Source organism: Hemicordylus capensis, chromosome 1 (genome assembly GCF_027244095.1).
Source record: "Hemicordylus capensis ecotype Gifberg chromosome 1, rHemCap1.1.pri, whole genome shotgun sequence".
NCBI lineage: Eukaryota > Metazoa > Chordata > Lepidosauria > Squamata > Cordylidae > Hemicordylus > Hemicordylus capensis.
Window position 1 is genome coordinate 445,267,963 of NC_069657.1, and position 22,294 is coordinate 445,290,256.

Below are 22,294 nucleotides of genomic sequence, written 5' to 3' on the forward strand. Positions count from 1 at the left end.
AGAATGGCAATGTCAGTGCTCCCAATGGAATGCTGCTGTGCTCCTGGAGTGTAATGCAGCTCCATTATTCATGTTGTGGGGATGATATTTGCCCATCTCGCCTGGAAGTACTTCCTGTGGCCTGGATGTAGGTCCCCGAGGACTGCATGACCCTCAGGACCTTCTTCCAGTTCTTATGGTGCACTTCTAGGGGCAGGGGAGATCCGTGGAAATCACTCCCCCTCCATAAGCATGCATGCTGTATTCATTTGGAATGTAGCAGCATCACCTGCACAGCATCAGTACTCCACTGGCAGCACCTCTGGTGCCTTAGTCCACATGTCCGCCACTGTTTTTGGAGTGTTCTGAGCATTTCCAAGCATCTGTCTACCTACAGACCCGCCTCTCCCATCCAGTTACATCCCTTCCAGTTAGATCATCTCAGATGGCCCTTTTGTCGGTTCGGGCTCTAGGACCCGCAAAAGGGCCTTTTTGGTTGCTGCCCCTTCCTTACTGATCTTCAAATCTCTCTTGAAGACTTTTCTTTTTCGCCAGGCTCTTGCCCTGTAGTTTACTTCATTTGTTTTTGTTAGTTACTTTAGTTTTTAATTTAGAATGTAATTTTTAATGTTGTCTTGTTTGCATGTTTTTGTGCACCACCCACAGTCTTTGGAGTGGGCGGTATATTAAATGTTTCAGATAGATAGATAGATAGATAGATAGATAGATAGATAGATAGATAGACAGACAGATAGAATTTCATGTTATTTCAGTATTCCTCACATCAGCCATATAAAATAGGACAGTATTCTTATGACCCTTTTGCAGATTAGGTGAGGGCATGCCGTTGTGGGAGAAGGTGGTCTTTTAGAAATCTCAGTCCCAAAGCACTGAGGGGTTTTATGGTAATTTCTGCCTTTGAATTGGAGCAAATCAGGAACTAGCATTCTGCACCAGCTGCAGTGTCCAAATACTTGTATTTATTTATTTTATTTAAAATATTTGTACCCTTCCCCTCCAGTGCGAGACAGCTCAGCGTGACTCACAAAGACAGACAAAACAACATAACATTAATAAAATTCAGTTAAAAACTAGACTCAGTTAAAACTGAATTAACAGATCAAAAATCCCTTGGAGACAGAAAAAGAATAAAAACTAAAAAGCCTCTCTAAAAAGATGGGCCTTTAAGTGTTTCTTTAAAACCCTGAGGGAGGGAATATGGGAAAGCTTGACCAGGAAACAGTTCCAAAGCCAAGGGACCACAGATGAAAAGGCCCTGTTCTTATTCCCACCAACCAGATCTCAGTCAATGGTGGGGCCGTGAGCAGGGCCCGAGAGGTAGAACAGTAGACCCTGGCAGATTTATATGGGCGAATGCGGTCTGATAGATACTTCAGCCCCAGGTCATGTAGGGCTTTTAAGGTCAACACCAACACTTTGAATCTAGCCTGAAAGCAAATTAGTAACCAATGAATCTGACACAGGATGGGTATAATACTCACGAAGTGATTAGCATCCATGACCATCCTTGTTCTAGAACATAAGAATAACCCTGCTGGATCAGGCCCAAGGCCCATCTAGTCCAGAATCCTGTTTCACACAGTGGCCCACCAGATGCTGCTGGAAGCCACAGGCAGGAGTTGAGAGCATGCCCTCTCTCCTGCTGTTACTCCCCTGCAACTGGTACATAGAGGCATCCTGCCTTTGAGGCTGGAGGTGGCCTATAGCCCTCCGACTAGTAGCCGTTGATAGACCTCTCCTCCATGAAGTTATCCAAACTCTTCTTAAAGTCATCCTGGTTGTTGGCTGTCACCACATCTTGTGGTATAGAATTCCACAAATTGATTATGCGTTGTGTGAAAAAGTACTTCCATTTGTTGGTCCTAAATTTCCTGGCAATCAATTTCATGGGATGACCCCTGGTTCTAGTTTTATGTGAGAGGGAGAAGAATGTCTCTCTATCCACTTTCTGTACACCATGCATGATTTTATAAACCTGTATAAGGTCTATAAATAGACCTTATATTTATAAGGTCTATATAAGAAAGGTCTATATAAGGTCTTATAAGAATGCTGGACCAGCTGAAGCGTCTGAACTGTCTTCAAGGGCAGCCCTACATAGAGCGCACTGCAGTAGTCTAGTCTGGATCTCACCAATGTATCAATGACTGAGGTCAAACTCTTCAAAGGCAACTCGGTACAGAGCACTTTGCAATTAGTACTGGGCCACTTTCTTTCACCCCTAGCACTTTTGGAGAAGTTTTCCATGCTGGGGTCCTCTAGAGTATGAGAAACTTTGTGTGGGGGCCACAGAGGTGGCATAGAATTTGTCAGGATGAGGAAAATCTGACCAGACTCTGGAGGTCCAAAAGGAGCTCTCAGAATTGGCTGTGTGGGCAACAAAGTAGTAGCTGAGGTTCAATGTAAGTAAGTATAACTGGATGCCCATTGGATACCCTAACCTTACATATACTGTATACTGAGGGAAGTTGAGGAGGTAATGACGATATAAGAAAGAGATAATGGAATTGTGCTGGACAGTTCCATGTATATATTAACTTGGCATGCAACAGCAGTGAAAAAAGTAGCAAATTCCATATAAGGATTTATTAGGAAAAGAACTCACTGATTAAAGATCTCCCGTGTTAATTGAGAGTGCCTTTTTGCTGCTGAGTCTTGTCTCCCAATTGCTTGTGTGCAACTCTGTTTATCGCTAATTCTGTATTTTTATGTCTTTTCGTTCTGACCCATGTCTTTAAGAAATAAATACTGACCTATTTTTAATGGCTGGGGTTAAAGAGGTATGATCTAATTTTAATTCCTTTGAATGTGCAGTGTTTTATATATTAATGGGGATTTTATCTCCTTGGCATCATCGGATTAGTGTTGCTGTGTGCCCTGAACCCTTGGGCTGAATTAAAAATGAAAATAAAATAGAACTTTGATCTTGAAGAGTTCTCAATGTATACAGCAGGAACAGGCTTTATGCCCTGAATCAGATTGACTACGGGTGTAACATTGATGCGTGTGGACCAGGCAGGAAGTACGATTACTCTGTGCTTCCTGTTCCTCACATCTGTATCTCATAGGCACATAGGAAGCTGCCATATACTGAGTCAGACCCTTGGTCTATCTAGCTCAGTATAGTCTTCATAGACTGGCAGCGGCTTCTCCAAGGCTGCAGGCAGGAATCTCTCTCAGCCCTATCTTGGAGACCCCAGGGAGGGAACTTGAAACCTAGATGCTCTTTCCCAGAGCGGCTCCATCCCCTGAGGGGAATATCTTACAGTGCTCACATGTGGTCTCCCATTCAAATGCAAACCAGGGCAGACCCTGCTTAGCTAATGGGATAAGTCAGGCTTGCTACCACAAGACCAGCTCTCCTCATCCAAAACCAAAATCCAAAGCTCTTAACTCTGTCTCTATATCCCTTGCCCCTATGAAAGTGCATGCTATCTCTGCGTTGGGAGCTTTTACGTGTCCTGTGGAGAGCAGATCATGTGGGAGTTCTGCTGGGACAGTACAGAGGAAGGGGAAGCAGAAGGCATTTGCACTCCACTCTGTGCATCAGTGTTATGCATTGGCCCAGTGTTCTCATGGGCTGCTCTGACCTCTGAGCAGCAGTAGGGGTGGAAGTGCACAAGCAGGTAGAAAGCCCCAGGCTCATTCCCTGGGCTCACAGGAAGCTGCCGTCTACTGAGTCAGAGCATTGGTCCATCTAGCTCAGTATTGTCAACACTGACTGGCAGCAGCTCCCCGTGGTTTCAGGCTGGCGTTTTTCCCAGTCCTACTTGCTGATGCCAGGGATTGAACCTGGAACCTTCTGCATGCAAAGCAGATGCTCTTCCACTGAACGACAGCCCTATTCCCCAATCTTCAGGTAGAGATGACGAAAATTCCTGCTTGAAGCCCTGGAGAGCCGCTGCCAGTCAAAGTAGACAGTATTGAGGTAGATGGACCAATGGTCTGACTCAGCAGATGGCAGCTTCCTATGTCTGAAGTCATAGGAACATAGGAAGCTGCCATATACCGAGCCAGACCACTGGTCTCTCTAGCTCAGTATTGTCTTCACAGACTGGCAGCGGCTTCTGCAAAGTTGCAGGCAGGAATCTCTCTCAGCCCTATCTTGGAGATGCTGCCAGGGAGAGAACTTGGAGCCTTCTGCTCTTCCCAGAGCGTCTCCATACCCTGAGGGGAATATCTTGCAGTGCTCACACATCAAGTCTCCTATTCAGATGCAACCAGGGCAGACCCTGGTTAGCAAAGTGGACAATATGTGCTTGCTACCACTAGACCAGCTCTCCTCTCTCACATATTGGTTGTTGTGCATTTGTGCAGGGCATTCCAGATACGGTCTTAGTCAATCATGAAAGGCAGTGTGGTGTAGTGGTTAGAGTGCTGGACTAGGACCGGGGAGACCCCGGTTCAAATCACCATTCAGCCATGAGACTTGCTGGGTGACTCTGGGCCAGTCACTTCTCTCTCAGCCTAACCTACTTCACAGGGTTGTTGTGAAAGATAAACTCAAGTATGTAGTACACCGCTCTGGGCTCCTTGGAGGAAGAACGGGATATAAAATGTAAATATATATATATACCCACATCAGGAACATGGAGGGCTATAGGCCACCTCCAGCCTCCAAGGCAGGATGCCTCTGAATATCAGTTGCAGGGGAGTAACAGCAGGAGAGAGGGCATGCCCTCCACTCCTGCCTGTAGGCTTCCAGCGGCATCTGGTGGGCCGCAGTGTGAAACAGGATGCTGGACTAGATGGGCCTCCTTGGGCCTGATCCAGCAGGGCTGTTCTTATGTCCTTATGTTCCCATCCTTGGGAAACTGATGTGTCAGAATTCTAACCAATTCTCCTCTTGCCATGCTAGATTTCTCAGTGCAAGTTGTTTTTTCAATATTTCTGGTGACGCTGAAGCGTGAGGAGATATGAAGAGTGCAGTCACGCAAGAGTGCAATCATGCCACATGTTCCTGTGCCAGCACAACATTATTTGTAGCGCAAGCGCTTTGTTGGTCTGCATGTTGGTCAAAATATTCTGCCATTTTTATGCCGTTATTTTTGTTTTACTCTTCATGGGGAGGAGTGAGGACACTCAGGTCCCATACCCAGCCTCTGAAAATCTTGTTCATATTTCTGAGATTTTAGTAGGTGTTGTTCACACATTTTCAAGAATCTCCCAAAGGACTAGAAACTTGTTTTCAAAAGAAAAGAAAAGCAAGCAAGCTGAGAAGCTGAATTCTGCCTTTTTTTCCTGTGCTTTGTCAGAATTGCATCACAACTCTAATAATAACAAGCAAGCAAGTAATCAAGCAAGCATGCACACACGCACACACACAACACACACACACCCCCCATCTGCCCCGTGAAGAACCCAGCCTCATGGAGTGCTGTCACAGAAAGCATTTTCACACAGCAAATGGGTTGTGGTCTCCTTTATGGACTCTGGGTATTCAATGGGAAAAAGTAAACATATCTTCTGTCACTGTCCTTTTCAAGCACATAATTTAAGCCCATTAGAAAATTGTTGGCAATTGTTACTTGAGCCGTTTCTACATTGTTATCCTAATTAGATTGGATTATTCCAGCATTCAATCCCCTAGACCTTTTAGCTTGTAAACTGAATGATTTTTATTAAGGTAATAATAGTAAGTCTTGTAATCATGGCACTAAAATTAATACTTTAAGGACAGTTGAATAGATTTCTTCATTTTTAAAAAAACTATTCTGTACCAGAGAGCACCAGATTTATTGCAGAAGACACTCCGGAGGTCTCTTCCTTTTCCTTTATTTCTTCTTCTTCGCAGTTTTAAAGTGGAGAGAAGAGTTTCCCTTATTATTCTTGGTTTGCCACACAGCCTCATAACTTTTCTGGACATTCATCTTCTTGAGCTGAAATTGTCCAGGGTATTTTAAGAAAAATCAATATGCATTGGACTCTAATATTGCCTGCCACTGAGAGCTGGAACAGGCCAATTATTCAGCATAAGGCGCGGGTTTAATGAAATGCTATGCTTGAGAATATGACCATCCTTCGTGTAGAAAACCAAGTGCTGCTGCTGTCATGGTATTTATTCACTTAGACAAAGCTCGGTTCTCACCTATACTGGAGCATTCTCTCAAAATCCGTACAGGTGTATGGCCAGGATCCAGAAGGGTGCATCCTAGGACTACAGCATTTCATCCATAGCCAGTTACACAAACTGATTACAAACCTTTCAAATTGCCTAAAAGACCATCCATGATTAAAATGGGAAATGCTATGAGCCGATTCAGGCATCACACAGAACCTTGGTTTATTTTAAGTAACCTTGGTTACTTTTTTCATCTGAACCCATGCGATGGCTTTAACCATGGTTTGTTTATGGCTGTCTGACCAGGATCTGAGCCCAAGGATTGAAGTTGGTTTGTGTTATGGTCAAGGTTGGCTAAGGTGAAGGTTATGCTTAACCTTTGTTCCACATTACATCCAAAGCCACCCGATGTGTTGGATCTCAACTAGTACTTCAGTGAATAGAAAATGTTTTACTTGCACCTGGGGTTAGGGGTAACGTTTGCCAACCCCCTGCCTCTGCAGCCCCTTGTGCCTCTCCCCCAATATGTCCCAGGGAATTGAAGGAACCAGGTTGTGGGGTGCAGAAGTCAGCGGACAGAAAGGGGAATTGCCAAAATTCACTCCTTTCTCCTTGTGCAAAAGGAACTTTTTCCAATCACAGTAAAACTAGCTGGGATCCAATTCCTCCCCCTGTTTTTACAAGTTAATTATTTTTTTACATAAAAGCTGCAGATGTCAGGACATCAGAAATGGCATTTCCCCTTCTTTCTCATGCAGGAGAGAATGCAGGGTCATCCTGTTGTCCCAGTGACACTGGTGACCATTTACACCCTTAAACCACGGTAACTTTAGGGGATCCTGTGCACTTCCAAACAAGATGGGAGGAGAAAACAAGGGTGCTTATAAATAAATACTCCATGACTCAGAAAGGTGCAGCGATGGCTCCAAGATCTACGGTAACAGCACCATGGGGCCAATTGTGGAAGGGGCAAGCCCACCCATGGCATAGAGGAGATGGCCCCTCAAGACACCCTCACAGCAACCCTTAAAAAAAAAAAACCACCAAAAAATTCTTCCAATGGCAAGTGAGGGATATCATTTTTGAATGCTGCCCCATGCAAAAAATAAAATAAAATAAATCAACCCTCAAAACCTCCTTGGGACAGGGAGAAAACATCTGCCCTAGTCCTCTGCCGCTGAGCTAGTTTTTTGTTTTTGTTTCTAGGAAGCATTTTATATAGGGAAGAGGAGATCCCTGCATCTGCAGCCTGAAGTACTCACTCCCCACACCCTGGCCTTGCACATGGCAGCTAGAATTATTGGTTTGGCGCCGTGGGGCAGTGGTAGGGCGCAGAGTGTGGTGGCATCTGGAGGTCCCACTTGGACTTTGAAAGCCCCCTGGACCTTGGAGGCCTTGGACAGGGGCCTCAAGGTCAGGGGGTAAGAAGGTCTCTGCTCATTTCCACCTCCTTGTGGTGTGTGCATGTAGACCGAACCTATGATCATGTATATGGAATTACCATATGCAGGCAGGAAAGCTGGACTTGTGGTAGTGAGCATGAATTGTCCCCTTTGGTAAGCAAGGTCCACCTTGATTTGCATTTGGATGGGAGATGACATGTGAATGCTGTAAGATATTTCCCTTAGGGGATGGGATCATATATCAGTTGAAGAGCATCTGCATGCTTGCATGCATGCAGAAGACCCCAGGTTCATTCCCTGGCACCTCCAGATAGGCTTGGGAGAGACTGTGGCCTGCCACCTACTCCCACTACAACTACAAATATGTATATACTGCACTTCAGCCAAAGTTCTCAAAGCAGTTTACACAGACAAATAAACAATACATAAATAAGACAGTCCCCTATCCCCAAAGGGCTCACAATCAAAAAAGAAACATAAGGAGATACCAGTAATACCCACTGGAGGGGTGCTGTGCTGGGGTTGGATAGGTCCAATTGCTCCCCTGCTGCTAAATATAAGAGACTCATTGCTTTAAAAGGTGTCTTTTAGTTAGCAGAGGTAATCTCCAAAACCTTGGAGAGCTGCTCTCATTGGTAGCATATACATGTGAGCACTGTAAGATATTCCTCTTAGGGGATGGAGCTGCTCTGGGAAGAACATCTAGATTCCAAGTTCTCTCCTGGGCATCTCCAAGATAGGGCTGAGGGAGATTCCTGCCTGCAACCTTGGAGAAGTCGCTGCCAGTCAGTATAGAATATACTGAGCTAGATGGACCAATGGTTTGGCTCAGCATAAGGCAGCTTCCTATAAATGAGGAGAGCTGGTATTGTGGTTGCAAGCATGACTTGTCCTCCTAGCTAAGCAGGGTCTGCCCTGGTTGCATATGAATGGGAGAACTGATGAGTGAACATTGTAAGATATTCTTCTTAGGGGATGGAGCTGCTCTGGGAAGAACATCTAGGTTCCAAGTTCGCTCCCTGGCAGCATCTTCAAGATAGGGCTGAGAGAGATCTCTGCCTGCAACCTTGGAGAAGCCGCTGCCAGTCTGGGTAGACAATACTGAGCTAGATAGACCAATGGTCTGACTCGGTATACGGCAGCTTCCTATGTTCCTATGAATGGCTCTGAGTATTCGAAAGTGCCACATGGTCTTGTGAAGCTTGTTCCTAGCAGAGGATGCTGTTCTGCCCGCATTCTGGACTTCCTAAATCATTGCCAATGAGAGTGAGAGAGAAATCAAGTGAAATGGGCTTAATTTTTCTTTCTTTTTGGCTCTGCGAGCACGGACCTTCTCCTTCTGTTGAGGACACGGCATTAGCATAAATAATTATTGATTTTTCTTTTCTCCATCTGCATATCTGATCTCATTATGTTCATGAAAAGGAAAGACAAAAGGAGATATTATCTCAACATGGAATTTTTTTTCTCCATTGCACAAGACATATTTCCCCCCACTGCCCTTTAAACAGCTATTTCATGTCTCCTGACTCACAGCAGGAAAAGAGGCATTTGTGCCCCCCCCCCGCACGCTTGGCAAAATGAATCAGAACGCCTCTATATGGAAAGCTAGTCCGTGTGTGAATTAGCTTTGGAGTTGTCTTGTGTTTCTTCTGCTAATATAATATTGTTCTAGTGGTTGCCCCTGATTAAAGAAATACATAAATAAATAATTTATAATTTAATTAATAAGGTATAATATGCAAAGCGCTGTAATTTCAAACAGCTTGTAATGTCTCTAATGTACTTTCAATTTTTTATTTTATTTTACATAAGGGCTATATTCATTATGTGGTTATGATAAACATACTAATGAATTTTATTACAGGAACAAATTTAAACATGTAAATGAGATCAAATAATATTAAAATGCAAACGATGGAGAGAAACTTATTGCAAACTAACCTTGCCAATGTACTCACAGGGACAGCAGCGAGGAGGTGGTGGAGGGAAACAGGAAACGGAGTACTACTTGGTGGAAATACGGATGATCAGTGCACATGGACGTGGCATTCAAGAATCTGTGAGCATCCTGAGCATTTTTAAAGCATTTTAACTTTTGCATTTACTGTACCCTGTTAGTATCTCTGACTGTAACCAGTTTTGGTATTTTGGGATCTCCAACTGCTGCAGTCCAACACATAGGCCACATTCACACGTAACGTGGAACCAGAGTTTAAGGGGGCAGATGTTGTCTTACCATGACGTTGGAATGCATGCAACTCCGGTTCCATGAGATGACCCACCCGAGGTTTAGATTTTGAGATTACAGTCTGAACCCTTGGGTTGTAGTGAGTTTCTTTAACCAGGATCACTGTGATTGTGAGAACACAGCCTAAGTTATTCAATAGTGTTACTGAGGAGTTACAGTCAAAGACTACATACTTTCAATAAGACTCCTCAGAAATAATTTAGTCTGGATATCAGCTGCAGTTTCTAGCTTCAGCATTTGTCATATCCCATTCGTGGCTGACATACAGAGCAAGGGTATCTTGGTCTAGTGAGATGCACCAGCACAGCCCTTGAGGACATATTTTCAAATGTCACAGAGGGCTTCCTGGGGCAGGGGAGGACGGTAGAAATCACTGCTTCCCCATTGCACCAGTGCAGTCAGGTGGGAAGTTCTGTTACGCTACTATGGATACTACAGATATTTCTATACTGCCCTTCAACCAAAGTTCTCAAAGAACTTTACATAGAAAAATCGAAAAATATATTACATAGAAATAAATTACATAGAAAATAAGTTACATAGAAAAAGAAATAATACATAAATAAGATGGTCCCCTGTCCCCAAAGGGCTCACAATCTAAAAAGAAACATAAGGTTGACATCAGCTATAGCCACTGGAGGGATGGTGTGCTGGGGTTGGATAAGGCCAGTTGCTCTCCCCCCACTCAATAAAGAGAATCACCACTTTTAAAAAGATGCCTCTTTGCTCAGTTAGCAGCTCTTTTTGACTGTCCTCTCACTGCACCACTGAATCCTTGCTCTGTATGTTAGCCAGTATCTTTATGAGCATTTAACATCTGGAAAAGGGGTGGGGTGGGGCAGGAGCATAGGCAGTGTCCTCACATTAGAGACAAGTTGTTTGAAGCAAGGAGGGGCTGGGGCTCAATGACAGAGCACAGTCTTCGCATACAAAAGGCCCCAGGTTCAATCCCAGATATCCCCAGGTAGAGCTGGGAAACAAAATCTTACTTGCTGGGTAACTTTGTGTTTAAATCCACCAGCAGGCATCAAACAACCCCTCCTTTTGCACCCATGAGAAAAAAATTTCTCAGTCCTTTCAGACACCAGATAAGGCAACCTGTGTATCTTCATAATATCTTCCCTCTACCCTTGTGGCCATTTTTTTTGGGGGGGGGGGGAGGTTGGCATCCTGTATACTTTCCAAATACACGTGCACATGTCCTGTCGACAGCTCCAAGTTAACTAAAATCTATGGATTGTGCATACATTTGGGTGACAATTAAAAATCCCTTTTCTGGTTCCAGTGAACAGTAATCTGTGCATAATTACATTCAAATGAGATATTAGCATTTTTGTGCTTATTCTTTGTTAATTGCAGAGTTCACTCACCATGATGATGCTTTTGATAGAATCAGGCAACCTTATTGACCTGATGCTGCAAGGCATGTTTGGAAATTCTGCTGTATTCTTCATTTCCCCCCCTTGTATTTTGGCATTTTGAGGAGTCCCACTGCTTTTATTACATTCCTGACACTTTTGTTAATAAATCATTGCAAAGTTAATGAAAATTGCATTCAGGCATATCCAAAATAATTGTGTCCTTTGTCATGCTAATAAATTGAAAGATGTTGATCCAATGGCTGAATGCATGCCCATTATGGTGACGTTTGTGATATGCCTGCCTGTTGCTTTTGTACTTTTGGGCTTGGCAGATCATTCTAGGAAGAAAAGTGGGTGTTTGGTTATTTTTCTGTAAAGCCCCCGAGTCAATACATCTTAGTTCAAATGTTGTACAACCAGCCCTTAATTAAGTTTGAAAGTGGAGATGGCTAAGGAAAGAGTTTATAGTTCTGGGCAGAAAGAACCTTTATATTGCCCATCAAAACTGGGAATCTCTTGGGTATGGATTGGATGTGATGGGCAGATGCGTAGATCTCTCCCCCCATCCCCTATTTTTCAACTAAAAGCCGTCTTGGGAGTCTCTGGCTGACATCCAGACTGATGCTGCTCAAAGCTGCTCAGTCTCTTGCACTCTTGGTCGCTCGTGCAAGCGTTGCGCTTGTGCAACAACAATAGTGAATAGCTTTGCATTGTTCCTTGCAATCACCAACTAAGGAAGACGTTTTACAGCAGGGGGTGTCACGCACCTGGTTGCACCAGCTTCACACTAGCCTGGAACACAAGCAACTTGGCTTAGTGGGATGGGCTAGTGCAACTTCTCTGCCCTAGTGCAGCATTAGTCTGAATCTTATCTACTGAGTTGAAGCTGAGGAAGGGCGCAGGGAAGGACTTCTTAATCTGATCCCCACTGGTGGTTTTTCGACTCAGAATTGCTCCTTCCAGGCTGCCCCACCCCCACCACCATGGAAGAAAAGGTAGGAATAGCCGTATCTTTCCCCTTTTAAGGATAAAAGCATAAGGGCAGTCATTACATAGGAAGCTGCCTTCTACCGGGTCAGACCATTGGTCCATCTAGCTAGGTGGATTAGCTCAGTATTGTCTACCTTGATTGGCAGGAGCCCTCCAGGGTTTCTGATGAGTATTTCTCAGCCCTGCCTGGAGATGCAGCTGGGGCAGAACCTGGGACGTTGTCTCTGCAAAGCAGCTGCTCTTCCACCTAGCTGTGGTCCACCTAGCTGTGGTCCTCTACCTAGCTCTTCCTAGCTCTTCCACCTAGCTGTGGTCCTCCCACTAGTCCGGCAACATCTCATTCGTCACAGAGGTTCTCTTGATGCCTCTGCAGAGCCCACAAGCAGGGCTTGAAGGCAACTGCTCTCCCTTGCTGCTGTTCCCCAGCAATAGGTATTCAGAGGCAGAACTGGGAGGTTCCACGCAGCCTTCAGGGCAAGAGTCGGAAGTGCTCTCATGAACGTTTGGCTTGGATGTTGGAGTCCCTTGGAGGGGCAAAATGGACGATGAAGCCCACACTTTTGCCTTTCTCCCCACCCGCTGTGCCCTATTTTGTGGCTGCTCCTGCCATTTTGAGTCTGCCATTTCTTTCTCAAGTAGCCCTGGAATGGTGCTGCATCAGTTCAAACAGACGCGGCCCGTGAACGTGCCTCCGGGGTGGGCGGCTTCTTTAAGTGTAAACAGAGCTGCTGCTCCATGACACCCAGCAGCCCCCGCAGCAGGGAATCACCTCCGCCACTCACCTGGATCCCACAGAGGTGATTCCCCGCCATGGAGGCTGCTGGGTGACACAGAGCACCGGCTCCGTTTACACTTTAAGATGCCACCCGCCAACCCCCCGGAGGCACGTTCATGGGCCACGCCTGAGTTCAAACAAACATGGCCTCAACACCTGAAGAGGGGCGGGGGTGTTCTGAGAGCACGCCAACCCCAGTGTCACTGAAGGACATGTAAGAAGGCAAGAACAGCCCTGCTGGATCAAGCTCAAGGCCCATCTAGTTCGGCCTTCCATTTTACGCATTGGCCACCAGATGCCTCCGGGAAGCCCACAGGCAGGGGATGAGGGATTGCCCCCTCTTCTGCCATTGTTCCCCTGCAACTAGTATTTAGAGGCATCTTGCCTCTGAGGCAGGAGGTAGCCTATAGCCACCAGACATAAGATTCTCCTTCAGTTGTGGGTGGGGGGTGGCTGTTCATCCAAACAACCCTTAAATACACACTCCAAAACCCTGTTTAAACAGGGTTTGACGGTGCCTGTTTAGGTGCCATTTGGATTAATATCCTCCACATATGATGGAGGGACATCCCAAAAGTGCGTCAAGGTGTCCTTCAGGGACATTGGGGTGGGTACGCTCTTGATGTATGCCCACCCTTCTTGACAATGTTCATTTGAACTGGCCCTCTGAAGCGTTTCCTGGGGACCATTTATCTCAGATGGTCCACCTTTTATTTCCAGAATGGTGGATCACAAATCATAGAAGTGGAAGGGCCTTCTTGGCCATCTGGTCCAACCCCCTGCTCACTGCAGGAAATCCCCAACAGATGATTGTCCAGCCTCTCCTTGAGGATCTCCAGTGAAGAAGACCCGACCACACCTTTAGGTAACTGGTTCCGTTCTTGCTCCATCATTGGAATGATGCTGCACTGGTGTGAGGATTCTGCTATGTCATTTAATATTTAATGAGGGGATCTTGGGGGCCACTGCTGAGGCCTAGCATTTCCCCTTCAGATGCCTTCAGAATGATGGGAGATGATGCAAAACTGGAGGAGGGAGTATTTCGGGTCAGCCCTCATCATGATGGACCCCACACCTCCTTTTAAAGCCATTTGAGTCATCTAGACTAGTGGCCATTACCACCATGAGTTCCATAAATTAATTATGCCTTGTGTGAGGAAGCCAACGGGCAGGCCAATGGGCGGGCAGGCGGGTAGATGGGCAGGCAGGCAGGGAGAGAAAGTGGCCGGGGGGTGGGGGCAGGAAGAAAGCAGTGGGCGGCCACAAAAAAGGTGAATGTGTGACTGGGCAGGTGGGTGGGGGGAGAAGAAGCAGTGGGCAGTGGCAGTGGCTGGCCAGACGGCTGGCCGAAGAAAGGAAATGGTGGGCAGGTGGACAGGAAGGGAGGAGAGTAAATGGCAGCTGGGGGGGGGGGAGTGTTCCAAGTGCCCAGATAGCCCAGCTGCCATTCCTATGAGACTGACTGAGCAGGCGGCTGAGAAGGTGGCACAGCTTCCCTCTCCGGGCCCACCTGTTGGCCAAATGACAGGTCCGGCCGCACTGGGACCGCCTGTGCAGAGAGGCGAGGAGACGGTGCAGCCTCCTTCTCCGGGGTGAATGGAGGGAGGGAAGAACGGGTGTATGGGAGCAATGAGCAACCAGCAAGTGGCTGGGGAGTTGGGGGTGGGGAGGTACAGCCGACCGGGAAGTGGGAGGGCAGGGTGTCTGGCGAACGGGGAGAGGAATGGGCGACCAAGTAGTGGGGGGGGGAGAATGGGCAACTGGTGAGCAGGGGCAGGGAAGAACGGGTGAATGGTGAGCTGGGGGAGGGAAGAATGGGCAACAGGCGGGCAAGCGGGGGCGGGGGGAGCCAAAGGCTGAGTGCACTAGCGGATGTGGTAGTTTTTATTGTTTTTTCTAAAATGCATGTATAATAACATAATTTTGTACGGTGTTTCATCTATTTTAAGTGTTGTGTTTAATTTTATACTGCTTTTATTGCTTTTTTTTTATTGCCAGCTGCCCCAAGCATAGTATTGTACTGGAGGGGTGGAACAGAAATATTTGAGAGAGAGAGAGAGAGAATAAACCCTCGCTAGAGATGCCAGGGATGGAGCCGCAGGCCTTTGCCTGCAGAGCCAGTGTTCTACCACTGAGCTATGGCCCATCCTCAAAATGGTTCTGAACTGGAACTCTTAGACTGAATTCCTTACACCCCATTACTGTCAAAGTTGGCCAGATCTTGAACCAAGAACCTTCTCCTTCTGCACTGTAGTGCCTTCGAAACGCAAAGCTGTAGAACAGAGCACTATGGCCTCTAGCAAGGCTCTGCCTCCAACTCAGCTCATTGGCTCTCCTTGACCAGAAATGGCCATAAATGCTTCCAGGTCAGGCTTGGTTGTGTTTGCTTGAGGGAAACAAACAAACAAACAAGCAAGCAAACAAACAAGTCTTAGACTTGCCTGGCCGATTGTCTGGTGTCTTCCATCCTGCACCTATCTTCACTCAGCCTACCTGCCTGCTGCATTCCTCTGTTTCACCCCCAAATACCTCATTTTTGACACAACACAATTTAGACACATCTAAAGGCCAGTTTACACACAACCTGGGTATGTTGCTTATTAACACAGAAGGGTGCAAAAGTGATGATCATTGGGCATGAACCCTCCCCCACCCCGACCATCATCATGGCTACACTCTGTTGTAAGAATTGAGTCTACCAAAAAAGCCTCAACAAAGAAGAAAAAATGGAGGAGCCAGGAAACTACAGACTTGCCAGAATTACTTCTCTTTAATGTTTGGTAGCAGCATAACTTATTACCATGAAAGCATTGGTTCCCAAACTTTGGTCCTCGGATGTTAGACTACAACTCCCATCATCCCCCATGACCATTGAGATTGGGGATGATGTTGTAGTTTTATGTGTTTTATTTTTTAATTCAATTTATGGTTTATTATAAAAACAACCTAGAGACATGAGTTTGGGGCAGTGTTAAATGAATAAATCTGGAGACCCATGTTTGAGAACCCCTGCCTTAATATATAGTAGTGATGGACTCACAGGGAAAGAGGGCTGCTCTTGTGGTAGCCAGCATGAATTGTCCCCTTTGCTAAGTGGGGTCTGCCTTGGTCTGCATTTGGATGGGTGACTACATGTGAGCAGTTAAGATATTCTCCTTAGGGGATGGGGTCATAGCTCAGTGGAAGAGCATCTGCATGCATGCAGAAGATCCCAGAATAGCTCCCTGGCATCTCCAGGTAGGGCTGGGAGATACTCCTGCCCGGAAACCTTGGAGAGCTACTGCCAGTCAGTGTAGACAGTACTAAGCCATATGGACCAACGGTCTCAGTATAAGGCAGCTTCCTATATTACTGACTTTCATCATCCCCTTTGGATATTGTGGCGGAGATGCTGTAGTTTTACATGTTTTAATTTATGTTGCATTTTATTATGCTTTACATGTTTTAATTTATGTTGCATTTTATTATGTTTTAGTTGTTTTAATTTATGTTGCATTTTATGATATAAACTGCCTAGAGACATGAGTTTTGGGCAGTATATAAATATGTGAGATAAATAAAATAAATCTGGGGAACCCACATTCGAGAACCCCCGCCTCAATGTATATTAGTGATGGAATCACAGAAGACCATTGTGCCATAAAAACTGGGGCCTGGTTATTCCAAGATCTTTGTTATTCCAAGACCTTTGTGTGTTGCCAGATACCTTATCCCATCTTTTGTTTGCTTCTGCATGGCCTGTTGTTACGCCATTTAATTTTTTCTTTAAAAAAAACCCCACCGCATATTTGAAAGGTTAGTTCCATACATTTTTTAGATTTCCGTCGATTCTCCTGCTATTACTTAAGCTGGTGAAGATGCATTATGCACTCTGACATCCATGTCATGTTTGGTTTGCTTAACTGTTCTGCTACTAGTCACAAACTCAAAGTTTCTGCCCTCCAGTTCTCTCGGAAGGGTCAAGCTGGCTTGAAGAAAATGGAGCTGTCTGCTATCAATTTAGAGATCATCACTAACAATAAACATGCCAGGATCTGAAACTGCATTTTGTTATCTGACCATTCTTGATAGCGCAAAAAAGACAGCTTGATTTTCATTAGCTGGCTTGACCCTGTAGGGCTGAGAGCAGTGGGAAAAGAATGCGCTTTGACATGATAGTAAACTGAGGAAACATGACACAGAAGCGAGCAACGGGCCCTATCGGGATCCCTAAGGTGTCATCTTTAATCAACTGAAGGGCTTCCTTCCAGTTGAGGAAGTTAAATTCCGAGCAAAACGCTAGGCCAGGTTTTGCAAATGTCCAGTTTGCAAGCAAAGCCAGATGGAAACCATGACCATAGTCTTATGCTTTTAAAATCCAATTCACCTAAACGACAAAAGAGAAAACCGTTAGCATCAATTCTCATTCTGGCAATGTCCTGGCATGGGTATTGACACTTTTGAAAGTGCTGCATTCTGATAACAATATTAAACGTGGTGGAATACTTTCTACAAGAGTGGATAATATTAAATCACGTTCTACAAGAGCAATGATGTTAGTCAACAATGATTTGAAAACCTCCACTGAAGGCTCACAAGTAGATGAGGCAAAGAGGCTGTTCTCACATGCAGCCTAACCCAGGTAGTGATGCCCCGCCTGAGTTAGGCTGTGCGTGAGAACTACTTGGATTGGGCCTGATCCCAGTAGGGCACCACCACCTAGCCCTGCTTGGGAGCCCAGATCTTAGCTGAGGTTAAGGGAGCGAGGGCTCATTTAGCCCGAGCTAACTGCTCATGTGTTCACTGGGGCTACGTTTAGCCCCTGCAGTCACAGAGATGGGTGCCTAGAGTGCCCGTCTTCTGGGGAATCTCCCCATGCATTGTGTGTGTCGTGCCTAGCACAGTGCAGGATCATCTGGAAGTGTGGTTCACGCTCCCAGCAACAATAGATGGATCGTCTCGGGGGAAGGTAAGCTCCATTCAGCCTTCCCACCACCTGCCTGCTCCCTTGCCTGCCTGGTCATGTGGATAGCATAACCAGGCAGCTCCACGGCTGTTTTTACTTGGGGCTCTTCTTTTTTGCAGCCTTTTCTATGCGAACCTCCCAAAAGGTTTCATTTCTTCGTGGTACCTCTAGATTGTCAAATAGCCCTTACAGTCAGGAATTTTTTCCTAATGTCTATCCTAAATCTGCTCCCTTGCAACGTCAACTCATTGGTTCTAATCCAGCCCTCGAGAGCCACAAAGAACAAGCCTGCTCCTTCCATGTGGCAACTCTTCATATATCTGAAGGTGGCTATCCTATCCCCTCTTAGTCTTCTCTTCTCCAGGCTAAACATACCCAGCTCATTCCACCATTCTTCAGAGGACTTGGTTTCCAGGCTTCTCACCATGCTGCCCTCCTCTGAACCAGTTGTCCTTCTTAAAATGTTGGACCCAGAACTGGGCAGTATTCCAAGTGAGGTCTGATCAGTGCAGAATGGAGTGGAATGATTCCATCTCCTGATCAGGACACGGTGCTTGAGCGTTAATGCAGCCAAAGATTGCATTGGCTTGTTTAGCAGCTGCATCACACTGTTGGCTCATGTTCAACTTGTGGTCCACTAAGACACCAAGGTCCCTTTCACATGTACTGCTGCTACTATTTCCTTCTACATATACTTAATATTTTGTTTATCCCAAATGCATAAGTACAGCAGCATCCATATGTGGAAACAGCCATTTAAATCAGGCAAATCTGTATTTGAATTTTTACAGGTTTCTTCAAGTCAGGGAGATTTTTTGTAAAAGCATGGATATTCCTTCCAAAAGAGGAACTTAGCAGCTGGTAATGAGAACCTTGCCTGAGGTTCAGAGGAGAAAGAAAAAGCATGAAGCATCAGGAAGAACCAGGAAGACGGATACAGTAACTGGGTAGGACCTTTGTTCTTTTGCTGGAAATAGTGACTCTGGGGAGGTTGTCCACCACTGCAGGTGGGATGTGTCAAACCCTTTCACTGCATGCCATGCCATGGCCCCATTCCTGCTTGTCTTTCCCACTGACTGTAGTTGTGCATACAGGGCCAGTCCTAGAGTTTTGGGGGCCCTGGAGGCCCTCATGCTAGCTGAGAATGGTGGAATCCCGGCTTCAACTTGAGCCATGCAGGCTGATCATTCAATACACAACATATAGTAATTAAATAAATAAATCCAGTGGGTCAAATTACCAGCCCACATGGATGACCAGCAAACAAACTCTCAAACATAATCAGAATCTCCGCATCTCTGGTTGATTTTATACGGCGTCTGAAAACACACGTGTTTCCCCCCCCCCAGGCTTTTGGTTTATGGTGTTTTAAAGTTCTATTTATGACCATTTTAATCAGTTTGATATGATTTTTAGGTTTTCGTTTCTGCTTGGCTAGATTGTAAACTGCCTCGTGATTTTCTATAGGGTGGTATATACATTTCATTTCATTTCATTTTTTAGATTTATATCCTGCTCTTCCTCCAAGGAGCTCAGAACGGTGTACATGTTTATTTTTATCCTCACAACAACCCTGTGAGGTAGGTTAGGCTGAGAGATACATGACTGGCCCAGAGAATCACCCAGTGAGGTTCATGGTTGAATGGGGATTCGAACTCGGGTCTTCCTGATCCTAGTCCAACACTCTAACCACTATGCTATGCTGGCTCTCTATTTATATTTATATTTATATTTATATTTATATTTATATTTATATTTATATGATAGATAGATAGATAGATAGATAGATAGATAGATAGATAGATAAATGTGTGTGGTGGTTTGGGGATACAGTGCTGGTTTGGGGATACAGCAGGAGAGGGGAAACAGCTGAGGCCCATCTTTCCTCTTGCCTCTGCCTCCCTCTCCTCAGCATTGCAGGCCCCGTGATCCTCAGGACCAACCAGCCCCTCTGTCTCCCTGAGAGGCAGTTTTTAATGCTGCTGTGAGGACCTTCCCTCCATGACCAACTAGGACCGATCACAGCCAATTAAAACCACAGCCAATTAAAACCAATAAGATTAAAAAAATACCATGTCCCTTCAAGAGCAAAAAGTCCATATATCCACCAAATCCTCAATAGTGACCGATGACCTCTGTTTCGACCAAGGTGCCTTGGTCTTATTAAATATACACAGGCACTTTATTATGAATCTTTCTTGCTAGCTATTTGTGATATATAGATCCCAGCTTAGTTTCTTGTTTGCGAGCACAGCCAGGCCAACCGTCATGTGGAGCACTTACTTCCTGTTTGGGGTCAGGGCACTTGAGGAACCAGGATGGTGCCTTCTGCCTGAGCAGCCACAGCAGCAACAGAGAGGAGCAGGGACCGAGCCTGCTGATGGGGGAGGAGGAGGAAAGCAAGCCAGCGATCAGCTAGGACATGGGCCCTGGCCACTTGACTTCCACAAGGCAGACACGGCTCAGACCAGGGGAGGCAGCAAACTTTTGTTTTCTTTCCTAAAGAAGACAGCAAGCAAGGAAACAAACAAAGAAAAATAGAAAGCAAGTGGGGAAGGCAAAGGTAAGTTTGTTAGAGTTTGTTGGGGAGTCTTTCCTAGGGTTTGATTTCTGACTGGCTAGGGGTTTGTTTTTGACAGGGTCGTTTCAATTTCATTTTCAGTTGTGCATAGAGCAGACCTGCCCTCCTACAGATGTTGGCCTACAACTTCCAGAATCCTCAGCAATTGGCCATTGTAGCTGGGGTTTATAGGAGTTGTAGTCCCCAAAAAGCTAGGGTGGGGGCAAAGTTGAGCAGGCCTGGCCTAGAGATACAGTGAGTGGGGATTAGCTGCAGGTGAGTCACACAGCTTGTAAGAGGGGCCACATTTCTGAGGCGGCTCAGTTTGGAAGTAGCTCTTGAGAAGACAATGCTCAGACCAGGAGAAGCAGCAAACCTTGGTTTTCTTTCCTAAAGAATACAGCAAGCAAGCAAACAAACAAACAAAAGGAGGAAAGCACAAGGTGAGTTTGTTAGGGCTAGACTTTTCCAGAGTTTGATTTCTGGCTGACTAGGGATATGTTTTTGACAGGGCAGATTCAGTTGTGCCTTGAGACTGTGGGTGGGAATTAGCAGCAGGTGAGTCACACAGCTTGTGGGAAGGTCCACATTCCTGAGGTGGCTCAGTTTGAAAGCACCTCTAGAGAAGACAAAGCTCAAACCATGGGAACTTTGCTTTGCTATCCAGAACTTTATGAACAGGAGTTTGCTAACATATATCAAATGGGTTTTGTGTGGAATTTAGCAAGGAAGTGTGCGGGGAGGCACACAAGAGGTCGCCTTTATCCCACAGGGAACACGCAGAATGAGGAGAAGATGAGTACTACTCCACTCTTATAATTTGCTTGGAGGTTAAAACCTTTAATTAGCTGGCAACTGTAGGTGAGAAATAGCTTTCAAGTAAACAAGCTCTCTATATTTTAAATAGCAAATAAAAACAGTTACAAAAGTAGAAGGTCAGTAGAGGAGGGGGTGCTTCCCAGTGTATTGCACAGAGTGTCACATGTATGACTGTCTGCCTGAGGGGCAGAAGTCCTGGGTGTGTGCTCGGTTCTTAAGAGCTCCTGACTCTCAGGGAACAAGTTTGTTCCCTCAAAGCCAAGGTGGCTGACCTAGAGAAGCTCAGGGAGGCAGAGAGTTATGTGGGTGAGACCCTCGCGGACATGATAGACATATCCCCACTCCAAGGCTGACAGTGCTTCTGCTGTCATGGAGAATAAAGTTCACAGGGAAGGAGGACAACAGTCTGAAGAAGAGCCCACATCTTCTCACACAGAGGATACTTTTCGGGGGGTTGGGGGCCTCCTAGTAGTTGGCGATTCTATCATTAGGGGCATAGAGATATGGGTCTGTGACCCATGTGTAGACTTCATGGCCTGGTGTGACAGTTACCGATGTTATGCTGCATCTAGATAGGCTATTAGGCAGTGCTGGGGTGGAGTCAACTGCCATGGTGCACGTTGGTGCCAATGATGTTGGGAAATGCATTGGGGTGGTCCTAGAACCAAAATTTAGGCTGCTAGATAGCATACTGAAGTCCAGGACCCTCAGGGTAGCATTCTTGAAGTACTACCTTTTCCACGTACAGGGCCAGCAAGACAGGTGGAGCTGAGGGATCTCAATGAATGAATGAGGCAGTGGTGCTGGGAGGAGGGGTTTAGATTTGTTAGGCACTGGGATACATTTTGGGGCAAGAAAAGCCTGTACAAAAGGGATGGGCTGCACTTGAACCAAGATGGAACCAGACTGCTGGTGCTAAAAATCAAAAAGGTCGCAGAGCAGCTTTTAAAATGATGCCTGAGAGATTGCCAACAGGAACTGGGTGGTATATGGTTCAGCAAGCAAAATCTCCCAAGATGGGAGGGTGCAAACTTTTTCGATAAACCAGAAGGGGGAGAATAGAATCAGGAGTTGAGCAGATGGGAACATGTGACAGCTGGTCAAATGACAGTAAGGGAAATAGCACACG

General features: G+C 45.8%; 1 long non-coding RNA gene across 4 annotated transcripts in view; it reads left to right on the top strand.

The window, feature by feature from the left end:
* Nucleotides 1–22,294, top strand: part of LOC128323457 (uncharacterized) — a 206,205-nt gene that overhangs the window by 111,252 nt on the left and 72,659 nt on the right. For 3 of the 4 annotated variants that reach the window (XR_008306275.1, XR_008306278.1, XR_008306277.1), the window contains exon 2: nucleotides 9,428–9,526. This is a non-coding gene — a long non-coding RNA (uncharacterized LOC128323457). Of the gene's footprint in view, nucleotides 1–9,427; nucleotides 9,527–18,577; nucleotides 18,734–22,294 lie in introns of all 4 variants that reach the window. The other variant, XR_008306274.1, reaches the window with a different exon arrangement.